Below are 14,308 nucleotides of genomic sequence, written 5' to 3'. Positions count from 1 at the left end.
GTTCTCTGAGAATTAGGGAAGTGACCAGATCATGTCGAGTATGAATCCTTTTCTCAAGGGGACAGGCAGCCACCCACCTTTCAAGGAAGTGGGTCTTGGCTAGAACTCCATCCCTGGCAACCCCTGTAAGTGGCTTCCAATACTCTGTGACCCCCTATAAATACAGAAACCAGCTTCCTGTTCCCACTGTAATCAGCTCAGTCTCCCCCATCAGCCATTACCCATAGTCTCTCTGAGTTCCTCTCACAGACGGCCCCCAAAGGTACAAGAGCAGTTTTTCATGGTGATCTTGAAATATACTAACTTAGGAGAGGCCATAGAGAGAGTGAGCTTTAGTCACAGGTCTGGCACCTTCCTTTATTTACATTTTTGCTGTCTTTTCTATATATACTGCATTTATAGTATGAGGTCAGGGATGGCAATTGCATTTTATTTTGAGTACCAGCTGTGATGAATTATTAGGTCCTTCCTGGACCACTTCCCTGAGATAGATTTTTTAAAAGCTGCAGGTGAACACCAGTATTGTTTAGGTCTTCTAGGGAGACATTTGCCATCTTCTCATTCATCTGTGAGATTTTAGTAGGCAAAGACGGTCTTTGGATCACTAATTAGTAGCCTTCAGTACTATATATTTTTTAAATAGTGGAATCATACCTGTAGCAATGAGGGAATCTTTAATCTCCAACATGCTTGTTTCCAGCTCTGCCCAACTTTCATTCATCACAGAGTAACTGACACTGTGTATTGAAATATATTGTTTCTGTTCCCCATGACATGAATGAAGTATTTGAAGGAAACTGCAGAAGAAGAAAGAATGTGAGGAGTTTCTTTTTTTAAAATTGAGAAAGCAGCGAAGGAAAAGGAAGGATGTTGGTGGGGAGGGGGGGAGAAGAAGGGGGAGATGTCAAGAGATCTTACACCTGCCAAAAGAAGTAGATATGTTCCCAAACACCCAGTGTCATGTGTTATTACAGAACTCTGTAGCACATACATGTGGGATACGGTAATAGTACGCTGCAGCAAGCTTGACCTGACCCACAAGGACCCACTGCTAAATTTTCAAGAGCTTTCCAAGTCAGTTTCATGTTGATAGTTTACAGTTGGCTATAATGGGAGTGTACAAAACAAAAACTGGTCAAATCTACAAAGGAGGACTCTCCCACCCAGAATCGATGATCAATCATTTACCAGGCACCCGAGATACACCCCCAAACATGGTGCAAGGAAGAGGGAAAGCCTTAGGTACCACTCTATAGATTACCTCAAAAGGGCTCATCTGTCCTCAATTTGAGTCATGCATTCTGAGAGGGAGGCAGGATTGGGAAGCTCTAACTGTTCTTCACACCCAGTGACTGGCCTTTGGTAAGACACATGTGTGGAAAAGGTCAGCTGTGCACAAAGAGACCCTCACAGGTTATGAGACATTGTAAATTAGATATCGGTTGCATTCCTCAAGGTCATTTTGAAGGGCCTGTGGCATAGAACACATCTAATAGCATGTGGAATGCCTTTTCATTGGGTTGGAATGAGCTCTGGAGGACAGGCCAATCCCAAACTGCCAGGGTGCTGGCAGGGGAGGTGACCCCAGATGGCTGAAATGAAAGATCCCTCTCAGTGTGGCTCTGGGTAACCTGTCACCTCTGCCTCAGCATGGTGTATCCCGGCAGAGGCTCCTCAGGGATCGCAACTGAGAAAACTTCAGCACTGCTTTCCTCATCCTCAGAGCAGGAGTCCCATCTTTCCCACTGCTGAGGTCATTGATCACATCAGTGGCTTATTATCCTTCTCTTGGTGTGAAGAGGAGCTAGGGACACTGATGGAAAACTTGGGAAGATCCAAGGAGAAAGCCCAATTTGAAGACCAGGTTTTCATTATAAGCTGCTCGGGATAGACAGGTTGGGGATGTCTCCTTAACTGGATCTTGATTCTGAAACAGCTGCTGCATAAGTTGAAGGAGGACCTTCTGGCACATCTGTCATCATGCATCATGTCTAGGTCAACAACAGATCGAATCCATACCAGTGATCCCAATATCCTGATACCATGCAGCCCAGATCTGTACTAGGGTAGCCCATCCGGGGTGTGTCATTGTTCTCCATGATGTCTACATAATGGCAACAACACCCACCCCAGCACATTTTTCAGAACGTATCCCCATGATGAAGTGAGGTTTGATGTAACTGACTAGAGCACCAGGGATGTGTCAGGTAAAGTCAGGAGCAGGATAGACTAAAGAAGACAAGATAAACAGAGTAAATACAAGAGGGGATCAATCTCTCCTTTCTCCAAATATTCAAATAGAATCCACTGACTGACAGTGGCATTTTTCCAAATGCTAGTGATTCTGCACATTCACAAGTGATTTTTGTTCCCTCTCCTTAGCACCCATTTTATTATTTGATATTTGCTTTTAAAGTAACTCACTTTAAAATATGAACAAGGCCTTCCCTGGTGGCACAACTGGTTAAAGTATAGCACCATGAAGCAATCTGTAGCTACTGCAGCAAAGTTTGATCTCTGGACAGGGAGGTGACCCACATGGTATGGCAGACCTCTCCTGACCCGCCTGCTGCTCCCCTCAGGAGTACATTGTATTACATCTGCCTGTTCTGCTCCCCGCTCTCTGGTGAATTCACTTATTTCCCACCTCTGGCCTGTACCCCAGTTCTTCTATGCATAAATAAATAGACCTTTAAAACAAAACAAACCTCAATCTCATGTTAAAAATAGCATATCTGGCCCTGCTGGTGGTGCAGAGGGTTAAAGCAGAGCACTGAGAAGCTGAAGCCACTTCTGCATGAGTTCGATTCCCACCTGCCCTGGAGGTGACCACATGGCGAGGCATACCTCTCCTGGCCCACCCGCTGCTCCCCTCAGCAGTGTACTTCGTCGATCTGCCTGTTCTGCTCCCCACTCTGTCTCTGGTGAAGCCTCTGGCCGCCCCTGTACCTCTGGCCTGTACCCCAGTTCTGTATGCATAAATAAATAAATCTTTAAAAAAAAAAGCATATCCTTAAAATCATGGGCTTGAGATGCCAACTAATTTTTTTTCCCTAAGATGTGTTTCTTAAACACATGACTATTCAAACAGAAACTCTTCATCCATCTTCACCTGAAGTCAGTGCACAGCACTCCTCCCTCTACCCCCCAACATTGATGGGGAAAACAGTCTCTCTGAACCAGTCATTTAGAATGAAGCCAGAAGGCACCTGGCTCTGAATTTCTGTCATTCATCAATGCTTCCCCCGCCCCCACCCAACTCACATGCTTGTCAAGGCTCTCATTTGGAACCAGACACACTTTTCCCTTTTAAAAGCCCTGGAACACAACTGAATGAATATGAGAATGTTGTTCTAAGTTAGATCAGGTATTGGGTAGTAGCAGTTTGTTTCATTCATTACGGAATGGATGCCTGTCGAATGTTGTACAAGGTGGCCCCCTTAACATAGGGTTTCTGTTGGAAATTATCTTAGAATAAGACATTTATCTCTAAAATATTTTGTGTCGAATATAAAGTCTAATAAATCTAGGAAGAAAAATCATCAAGTAATATGTATTTTCCTTTCTCTGAGTTATATCTTCTGCCTTTTTTCCTCTTTTTCCATCCTGAATTCCTTGTATGTTCCTAACAATTGGTCTTCCCCCCCCCCCCTTTGTGTTTATTTTTCTGTTTTTCTCAGCCCATAATCATGAATAGGACATCTATTTTTTCTTGGTAGAAGTTTAGGCTCACTGTGCCTTTTTTTTTTTTTTTTTTGTCTCAGCATAAGTGGTTTTTAGAAGGACATTACAAGAGATTATTTTCCAAACATGAACAATCTCCGGTGTTTCACTGTAGGCCTGGCTGCCAGTGTGGGTAATATTTCCACTGGGGGGCACTCTTCCCTTTACATGGCAACAATTCTATTAACAATCATAACAATAGAAATGCTGGTTTCCTTTTGAAAATAGCTTATTACTGAACTGAGCTTTGGGAGAGTATGTAGTCAGATGCAATGAAAACAGTAGGTTTTAGCAGCAAATTCACCTAGTGTCACAGACATAATGTCTATTAACAGTGGAGCTGTGGCAACATGAACGGAGCAACTTTTCCGAGATCCTCTCCTTATTCCAGTTGTCAGCTGGTAAATTTCTTTCCCTAAATTCAGCTGAAGTTAAGGAATCCTTAATAACATCACAGAGCTACCTGGGCCTATCATTTTTATGGGATTAATTTCAGGTTTATTTTAATTTGTTTTAAAGCTAGGTGTGATGTCAGCTATTACCTAAGTACTAAATCTGCACATCAGGAACAACAGCACAGGATGGAACAGTCTTCCAGAGTACACAGCTCTCGGGGAGGACAATGCAAACATCTTTTGAGACTGTCTCCAGTTTCTTCAACACTTGTGTATTTGTGTCTTCTGTACAAATGTCCTCTGTCACCTTTTAGTGGTCTCTCTGGTCTCAAGTCTTTTTTGACTTGGCAGGGCTTGCTATATTTAACTCAGCTTGTAATTTTTTTTTAAAAGATTTATTTATTTATGGATACAGAACTGGGTACAGGCCAGAGGTGCAGGGATGGTGAGAGGATTCACCACACACTGAGCGGGGAGCAGAACAGGCAGATAGATGAAGTACACTGCTGAGGGGAGCAGCGGGTGGGTCAGGAGAGGTCTGCTGCGCCATGTGGGATCAAACTCATGCGGAAGTGGCTTTAGCTTCTTAGTGCAGCACTTTAACCCACGCCACCAGGGAGGGCCCCCCTTGTAATATTTTACTACAGAACTGGGTTAGAGTACCTTATACATACCTGGGGTTATTAAAATTTTTTCTGTAATAATTCAAGCTATTGAATTCTAATTAATGACTTTCTTGGATCCTTGAAAAATGAGCCATTGTGAATAGGAGAGAATGTAGGAGAATGAAAGGGACTGTTCGGTCATCCAGAGACTCATTTGTCATCCTAGCTACCCTTTAGAGGATGAATTACTTTGGGCAAAATCACTTAATCTTCTGGCCTTTGTTTCTTTTTCTGTGAGGTCTAACTAGTGACATTGCCACATTCTCTGGGTCCCTCCCTGCACATTTTCTTACCTTTAGCATAGCTCTTGTCACCCCCATTTTACAGGAAAGGGGACTCAGAGAGTTCAAGTAATTTTCCCAGGATCATACAGGGGTAGGCAGCTGACCTAGAAATTAGGCCTGAATCTCTGATTTTGAAGCTCTTCTTAAGCACAGGATGAGGTTGCCAGTCAATTAATACTGAGAAACTTCTATGTGCTCAGCAGTTCTTGCTGGCTCTAAAACTTGACATTCTCATTTCAAACCACAGAGAGAATGCAAAAAGGAAATGGCTTAGGAAGAGTGATAGGATATTTGAGAGGCCACACGGTGTTATCAGGGGACATGAGTTCATGTCCCTCCACTCCCACATACTGCTGTGACTGTGTTAAGCCCGGTCACTTCATTTCTCTGGGATTGTTTTCTCAACTGAAAAATGAGGGGATTAAGAAACACCCTGCCTGAGCCTCCTCTGGCTCAGAGGCTGCGCTCTATGCTGTGTGGGGGCTACTGAGCCCCTCCAACTCTCTGCGCCCCACCTCCAGTCTATCCAGTCTGTGTTCTGGATGTTTCTTTCTTTTCTCCTGCTCCTCAGTCCCTAACTGGGGGAGCTCTGTGCTCTGCCTCCACCGGCCCTATTTTATACGGTGAGGCCGGCAAAGCAGAGGAGACCTCATCCAATCTTGTTTTCTGACGCCAGCTGCAGCAGCTTGCTCAGGAATTTAATAGGACTTGCTGAGCGCCTGTGCTCACCGCGGCAGAACCAGGAGTGCAGGGAGATAATTCGGAACCAGCCCAGTTTAATCAAGCAAAGACAATGGAGTTTGGGGGTGACGCACGGGGGTGTCCTGTTGAGTCTCTGAAGATTCCACTGAAGCGGTCACCCTTTTCATCAAAATGATTGAAAATGTATTTCTAGACAGAACTGAGGGCCCTGTCTGAATCAAACCGCAGTATTGGCCGGAAGGTCCCGATTTGAAGTGCTCCAGCCTCCAGCCCACAGTGGCTTCTCCATGGAGGCATGTTACTGCTGAGAACAAAAGCGGTATGAATAAACAGAAAGGAAGATTCTATTTTATGAGCGATAAAAAAGAATCTCATTCAAACCAAGAGAGAATGAAAATTGCTCGTGTTCAGCAGCTTCACAATTCTGCTTCCCCATTCTGCTGGAAATGAAGCTGAATTTAAAAGCTTATCTTGATTTGAAAATTTTCAGGAGCTCATGTCAGCTAGTCAAGAAAACACACACACATACTCGTCTATGCTCACACACTTATCTTAATATTCTCATTATATGAAATTGTAGTCATCAAAAATTGACAGCAAAAAATTCCGAGACTCCAGTGGACATTTAAACAAAGGCTAATTAAATTAAACAGATGATTCATAAAACAGGAAATGCAAATAGCAAAAAAATCTAATGAAAAAAGTATTCAACAGGCAAATGTTAAACAATTCTAACTAAAATGATAATGAGATACAATGGTCAAACCATCAAATTAACAAATATTTAAAACAAACAAACAGCAAAGTCAGTGCTTTCTTTTGGAAATGGGTTCTTGGAAAAAAACAAAAACATGAAATCCAGATATATTAAAGCCCAAGAATAGTTTTACATGTTTTGAGGGGCTACTGTTAACTGAGAGAGAATATTATCAGTCTCTGAGAGCAGAACCTTCTTTAGCTCTCGCTTAGATCTGTCATCTCGTTTCCCCTAGCCCTCTAATATCAACACTGTGAGTGGACTGCAAGAGGCATGGCCTCAGTGTTTGCTGTGGCAACTATGCAACTTCACTGTTTGCGTTATTTTTTAAAGCACCTCTGTATGAAAAAGTTATATGCAGGGCCCTTCCTGGTGGTGCAACAGGGTTAAAGCGCAGCAATGTGGTGCTGTCCACAACCACTGAAGCACAAGTTCAATCCCCAGCTAAGAAGGTGACCCATATGGTAGAGCAGACCTCTGCTGTGACCTGCCTGCTGCTCCCCTCAGCTGTGTATTTCAGTTGATCTGCCTGTTCTGCTCCCAACTCTCTCTGGTGAATCCTCTCACCTTCTACACATCAGGCCTGTACCCCAGTTCTTGTACACATAAATAAATAAATCTTTTATTAAAAGTTACATGTAGATTTCTAAAATTCTACAGTTCTCCCATGGTACTGTTTTTCTTTGCACTAAACTTTTAAGTCTCCACTAATAAATATACAGTAAGTGTTAGACCTGGAGTATCCTTCTAAGCATCCAATACAAATAGTGATTTTACAGTGGAGAGGTGGGCTGAGGGTCAGTCTCCTTTTAGTGTGTGTTTCTTTGGGGTGAAGGCTAGTACCCAGGAAAGACAGCCACTTGCTGCCCTTGTTAAAAAAAAAATATGTATTTGACTGCCAGGCTTCACAGATTAGAGCCTTGGTCTCCCAAGTGTCACACACATAGTTGACCCACATGGGTAAGAAAAATGTGTTCAGATTTCTGCTCTCTACCTTGTCTTGTCCTTTTACATTTTTCATTTTTAATACTGTTATAGTATACTAGTTAGTATAGAAGTTCACTTATTGGGGATGTATGGTCAAGATCGCTCTGTTGGTATTGTTATCAAAAAGTTTGTAGCTACTCATTAGAGAGAGGTGCTAATGTGTCTAATTCTGTCCAGTTTGGGAAAGCAGAGCCCTTAGAGTTAAGGGAGAAGAAGGCAGCTGTGATCATAACGATGTGACCATAGAGCTCCTTGTAGAGAGTAGAGCCCCCCTTCTTCCCACAGAAGCTGTGTTGATATCACTGAAGCTGTAACATTTAGCTGCATCACAAGGACATGCTGGCGTGCCAGGAAAGAGTCCATCTTTTTAAAAGTTTATCTGGGCCCTCCCTGGTGGTGCAACAGGTTGAAGCCAGCTATAACTGAAGGTGCTTCAGCACTAGTTAAATCCCCAGCCAGAGAGGTGATCCACATGGCGCAGGTGACCTCTCCTGTCTTGCCCGCTGCTCCCCTCAGCAGTGTGCTTTGTCTGTTCTGCTCCCCACTCTGTCTCTAGTGAATCCTCTTACCCCCTACACCTCTGGCCTGTACCCTGGTTCTTGTATGCATACATAAATAAATCTAATAAAAAATAAAAAAAACTTATCTATCTAGAAAAGGCAGTTTGTGGTTGCTCAGGTCATGTCTACATATCATAGGCTTAATATTCCATGAGTCACCTTGCTGTGGTGTGCCTCAGCAAGGATCTCATTGAGATGGGTCAAGTTAGGATTCAGTGTCAGGGAAGCAATAATCAAAAGGAAAGCATCCCTGCAGTATGGCTGAGGCCTAAGGAACAAGCAAGTGACTTGGAGAATTTAGCAGGCTCATTGGGCTCAGAGCAAATCCTTGTGGCCGGTGTAGGTGCATGTGGTGGAGAAGGGAGACTGAAACCTGCTATTTGGAATGCCCTTTATTGTCTTGGTGCAGTGGAGTTGGGCATTAGAGCAGATCCCATGGCATGACTCTGGAGCTCATTTGTAATTCACTTAGGACCACACATTCTGGACAGTCCGTTCACAAGTGTATGTCTTTATGATGTAACAGGAGAAACATGGGGGAAAGTAAAGACATCTCAGACCACATTTAGAATCTCAGGCAGGTAAGATTCCTGATGGCTTTCTTGTCATGTCTGGGTGCCCACCAGCTGTGTTCATGTGTGCGGGTGTGAAAACTCTCATGAGCCACTGTTCTGGTCTCCTGGTGGGGGCTCAGTACCCCCAAGCCATCTTGGGAGATGCCATTGTTCCAACCCAGTGTCTCTTAATGGAAAGGAGGGTGCAGCTGGGAGCCTGAACGTCTCTCTTCTCCTTAAGCATTGTACATCAAATTACCAACTTCAGTGAAGGACTGACAAGTGCAAACTAATTTCCAAAATATAGAAATCTCTATGGATGCCGGGGGGGGGGGGGGGGGGAGTGGCTTTTGCCTGCAGATAAAAGAGGCACCTCCTCCTTCTCTAATTGGGAAACTGGAGCCTGACTGCTCCTAGTCCGGAGCCTGCTTGTGGAGAGGGTGGTCCCTGGAGCAGATACAGTGCCCAGTTCTTCTGTGGACAGACTGACCTGCTGGATGCTGACTGAATCACCGTTCATTTCAGTTGAGCTGAGAATGTAACATCTGCTGTAGCACACTGGAACTTAAAAGAGATGAATTGAATTTAGAGCAGATTTCCTTGAAAAAATATTTATAGGAACTATGAAATTTCCTAATTAGGAAATGTTATTTTTGTTTAGTTTTGCTCTCTTTTGTTTTTATTAAATGTTTTATTTTGAGATAATTGTATATTCACATGCAATTATAAGAAATAGTATGAATATAATATGAATAATATGGTAAGATCTTTTGCCTTTACACATGTTAATGGTAAGCGCTTGCCAAACTCCAGGACACTGACATTGATGCCATCAAGATGCAGAACATTTCCATCCTATGAGGATCCTCATGTTGTTCAGCCACATCCAATTCCCTTGTGTCCTCATCTCCACCCCTTAATACCATTGTTCTCCAACTGTATAATTCTGTCTTTTCACCAGTGTTAATATAACTTGCAACTAGGAGAGAAACAAGTCCTAGAGATCTAAAGCACAATACAGTGAATGTAAACAATATTGCATGATGTTCATCAGATTATCCGCAGCAGTAGGTGTTTCTGGGTTGCTGACTTTTTTAGCTTCAAATTTGGAATATATGAAGAAAGCAAACAAAACCTCCAAAATCCAGGGGATTCACCATTTTATTTTGCTCTGGGTCAGGGTGCCTAGCTAGGCTGGTCTGCCTTCTCTGCAGCTTTCAGACTCTTATGTTTGTTTCATATTCAATGTCCAGGGACTGCAGTTGCACTGAGGAGTAAGAAACAGGTACCTACTCCATTTTCCTACACACAGAAGTTCCTGGAATCACTATTGTAAAAAATAATGTCTTTTAGTGAGAAATTAAGTCAAGAGTTTGATGGGGTTAGAATGTGACCAAAAAAGTCATATAATTAATCAGGGAGATTTTGAGCCTCTGATAGGGACCTGAGCAGTTTCATCACTTGTGCCGGTGATCGCCTGTGATCTCACAGAATATCTGCTGCCATTCTTTGTCAGATTTTTCATGTATGAGTTTTTTCACAGTCTGTTAGTATCTTTCTCGCATTGGAGGGCGAGTGCCTCCATGGGGTAGTCATGGTGGTGGGTCTATTGTGGGTTCATTCTCCCTATGTACCCCTATGTGTTGAATTGAAATTAAGTTGAAAAGTTATTAATCTTGTCATCCTTGAATTCAGATAAATAATTAAGGTACTGTTGCTAATAATTATCATTCTTATAATGACTATCTTTTCTGAATTTTCTCTTCACAGTCTCAAAGAGAAAATTCTCAACTTTCTCATTATTTGGGCTTGGCCAGATATCTTCATTTGCTCAACCTTTTATGCTGACCGTGGCCTACTCTACCAACCCAAGTTCTTATTTCAGTAGTCTAAGGAAGAACTGGACTCTTTGACTCTTACCCACTCCCAATCTTCCTCCCTAATAGGTCCCATTTAGAAAAATAATACAAGTTTTAGTCATCTTGAAGAGTGGGTAGTTTCTGCCCCTGGAAGCTGCAAAGTGCTAAAATTTGCTATTATTTGTGGTTGTCCAAGATTCCTACAAATTTCACATGCTCACTGTTAGACAGTCTCCTCCCCTCTCCCCAATAAAAGCCTTATCTTACTTCAGAGCATAGCTTTTAGAGTAACATTTAAGTAGAGAGTGTTACTGACCTTGACTCTGACATGACATCAGTAATGCTGTGAGTATGGAAAATACTGATAACTGATCACATTTTTCTTTAAAGAAGCTGGATCATTCTAAGGAAATTCTACTCACTAAGTACTCATGGAGAAGATATTTTGGAGACTGACTATTAATAAAGAATTTTTGGGAACTTCTGCACTGTTCTAATCAGTCACACTGGTTTCTACCTAATATTCCTCTTCACAATTCCTTTCTGAGCTACAGCACAGCACCAGGTACTCATGCATGCTTGGAATATGTGCAATGGACAAATAAAAAGTATGAATATATGATTGAGATAATAAATGAATATACAAATGAAATAATAATTAAATTAATGAATCACACGCAACACTTGTCTCTGTGATGAAGGACAAGTTATTTCAGGTGCAGAGGGTGTTTGTGGATTACACTAGATGAGATTATCAAAAAAGTAACTAATAATTGGACTTCTATGCCCTGCCGGGCACAGTGCATGGCATTTTTAGAGACATCGACTTCTTTACCACACTCTTCACTGCAATATTTTTTTGAGGTCTGTATTCTGAATATAAGTCAATTTCCAGGCCCCGTTTCATACATCATTTATCCTAGATAAGGCAGACTTTTTGCCAGACTGGATGTTCACTGTTGAATAAGATAAATGATGGCTCTGCCTTTGTATGATTTATTTTAGGGAGAGACACAAACCCAAAAAAGTAAATAGTAGTAGGTTGTGATGAAGGCTAGAAAATAACTGAACAGGATCCAGAATACCAGGGGCTTTTCTTAGACTGAGCAGTTTCTGAGACAGAGCCATTTAAGTTGAAGAGCTCCATTTTCAAATGGGTCACATGTTTAACCTTGCGAAGTTCCACCTCAGTGCACCTGCTAGACTTCACATCACCACCGTCTTCCTCTCAGTGGTCCCAAAGGATGTGAGTCAGCACTGCTGAGGGTCTGGGCTCCCAAAATGTGTCTTCTCTTCTTTACTGCCTTCTTACCCTTTCCCCTTGAGAAACAGTTCATGAGTTTTACATGTACTTCCTGGTGTGTGTGTGTATATATAATTCTGTTTCTCATTAATGGATGCTTCACTACAAATCTTGGTAGTTACTGAGTAACTACCACCTATTGGACTTCTTGTATAATGTTAACTATGAGTTAATTTGGGGGCAACTTTTAAATGTAGATGTAAAAGAAAGCACACAGAGCAGCAATTAGTTTTGCTATTTCCTGTAATATGTTTATTCATGATGTAAACAAAGGGCAAGTCAAAAAGTCTCATAAGGTAAATTTAAGGGATATTGGGCCCCTCAATAAAAGTATTTCATTTCCTTGATTATTTTTGCTTTTGGCACAAGATCCCACAAATTGAATGACCATGCTAGAAAGATGCTTGTATTGTACCTGTTTATTTGCAATACATAAAAATTTCTTACCTTATACTAAAGTGGAAGGAAGCATACAGGATAATAGAAAGCCAATGTAGATTGGCCTTATTTTTTTTTAAAAAGATTTATTTATTTATGCATACAGAACTAGGGTATAGGCCAGAGGTGAAGGGGTGGTGAGAGGATTCACCAGACACAGAGTGGGGAGCAGAACAGGCTGATTGATAAAGTACACTGCAGAAGGGAGCAGTGGGCAAGTCAGGAAGGTCTGCCGTGCCATGTGGATCACCTCCAGGGCAGTGATTAAACTCATACTAAAGTGGCTTTAGCTTCTTAGTGCTGTGCTTTAATCCACTGTGCCACCAGGGAGGGCCCAAATTGGCCTCATTCTTAAAAGTCTTAAAAACACATTGCAAAACTATAAACATCAAAAATTTATCTTTTTGCTAAGTAGACTTGATGGACATATGTACATATTTACGCAAATGCCATGAGCATAGTATTTGTGGATGTGCATACATACTGTTGAGAAACTGTTAGTGTTAGTACACATGCTTGCCCTTGGTGCCAAACGCCCCAAACTATTAATTCTTGCCGTGGGAAGAACTTTAAAGTTCATTAATTATGCTTAAAATTTACATTTTTATTTTTATTCCAAGCTTTGATTGCAGTCTATTAATAAATGAAAATATGCTTGCATTTTTAAAATACTTCTGGATTTTACAAGCTTTGTTTTCAAAGAGGACAAAGCTCAGTCAACACTTCAATTTACTAAGGGAATAGTCAGGGGAAAAGCCTTGATTAAATAAATAGTCTTTGAAGAAATAGTTGGAGTTGAATAAATGTATTTAATGCCTACTAAGGACTTTTTCTTTTCTTTTTTTTTTTTTAAGATTTATTTATTTTTTCATACAGAACTGGGGTACAGGCCAGAGACTCAGGGGCGGCGAGAGGCTTCACCAGAGTGGGGAACAGAAGAGGCAGATCGATGAAGTACACTGCTGAGGGGAGCAGCGGGTGGGTCAGGAGAGGTCTGCCACACCATGTGGTCACCTCCCGGGCAGGCGGGAATCGAACTCATGCTGAAGTGGCTTTAGCTTCTCAGTGCTGTGCTTTAACCCGCTGCGCCAACAGAGAGGGCCAGGACTTTTTCTTTTTATGTTTTTATCAAAGTAGAATTTTCTAAGACAATGACAAAACAAAATTTGTTTATAAAATTTTGCATATAAAGCAAAAACTGTTCATTACCTCACTTTTCCAATTGCTGAATCACTTATATCTTATTTTTTTCTCTTGAAGTTACAAATATATATACATATGTATATAAATGCATGCATATATAGAGATATACACATAAATAAATATGTATTTATAGTGTTTAAATGTTTTTCAATTTTAGAAATTATTTAATTCAAAATAAATACAAATTTACTTCCTTTACAGTATTTTAATCTCTTATTCCTGTCTTATTTTATTGATTAGGATTTCTTGTAAGATGTTGAAAGGACTTTTCTTTGTTCTTGATCTTTGAGGTAAAATTATAATCACTCTTTCATTTTGTAATATGATGTAAATTTTAGGGCTTTGTAGATTTCCTTAACCAAGTTGAGGAAGTTCCCTCTAATCCTACTTTGTTGAGTTGTGTTTACTTGATTTAATAATCCCCATTCAGAATTGGATTTTGTCAGTTTTATTTTGTTTGTCATGAAATGAGCATATGATTTTCCTATGGGCATGGTGAATTATAATGATTAATTTTAGATTGTTGAACTAACCAATGGACCATGATGTATGATTTTTATAGTATTCTGGATTTGAGTTGTTTTCTTGTCATGCAATGTCTGTGCCAGGTTTTGATTTCAGGTTGATATTGGCCTTACAAGCTACACTGGGGAGTAGAAATAGCTCTTTTAATTTCTGAAGAATTTGCTTAAGATTGGTACTCTTTTCTCTTTAAGTGTTTTCTAGAACTCCATCTCTGCATACAGGCTTTCAGTGAGGGTGTATATTAAGTCCAATTTCTTTAATAGGCATTAAGATTATAGTTATGTTTTCTACTGTGTCTTTTAGCAAGCTGTGGTTTACAAGAAATGTTATTTTCATCTAATTAGTGAAATTTT

The sequence above is a fragment of the Condylura cristata genome, unplaced genomic scaffold, assembly GCF_000260355.1.
Source record: "Condylura cristata isolate star-nosed mole 26May11 unplaced genomic scaffold, ConCri1.0 scaffold00014, whole genome shotgun sequence".
Taxonomy (NCBI): domain Eukaryota; kingdom Metazoa; phylum Chordata; class Mammalia; order Eulipotyphla; family Talpidae; genus Condylura; species Condylura cristata.
The sequence above is the reverse complement of the archived record's forward strand: the minus strand, read 5'-3'. Positions refer to the sequence as shown.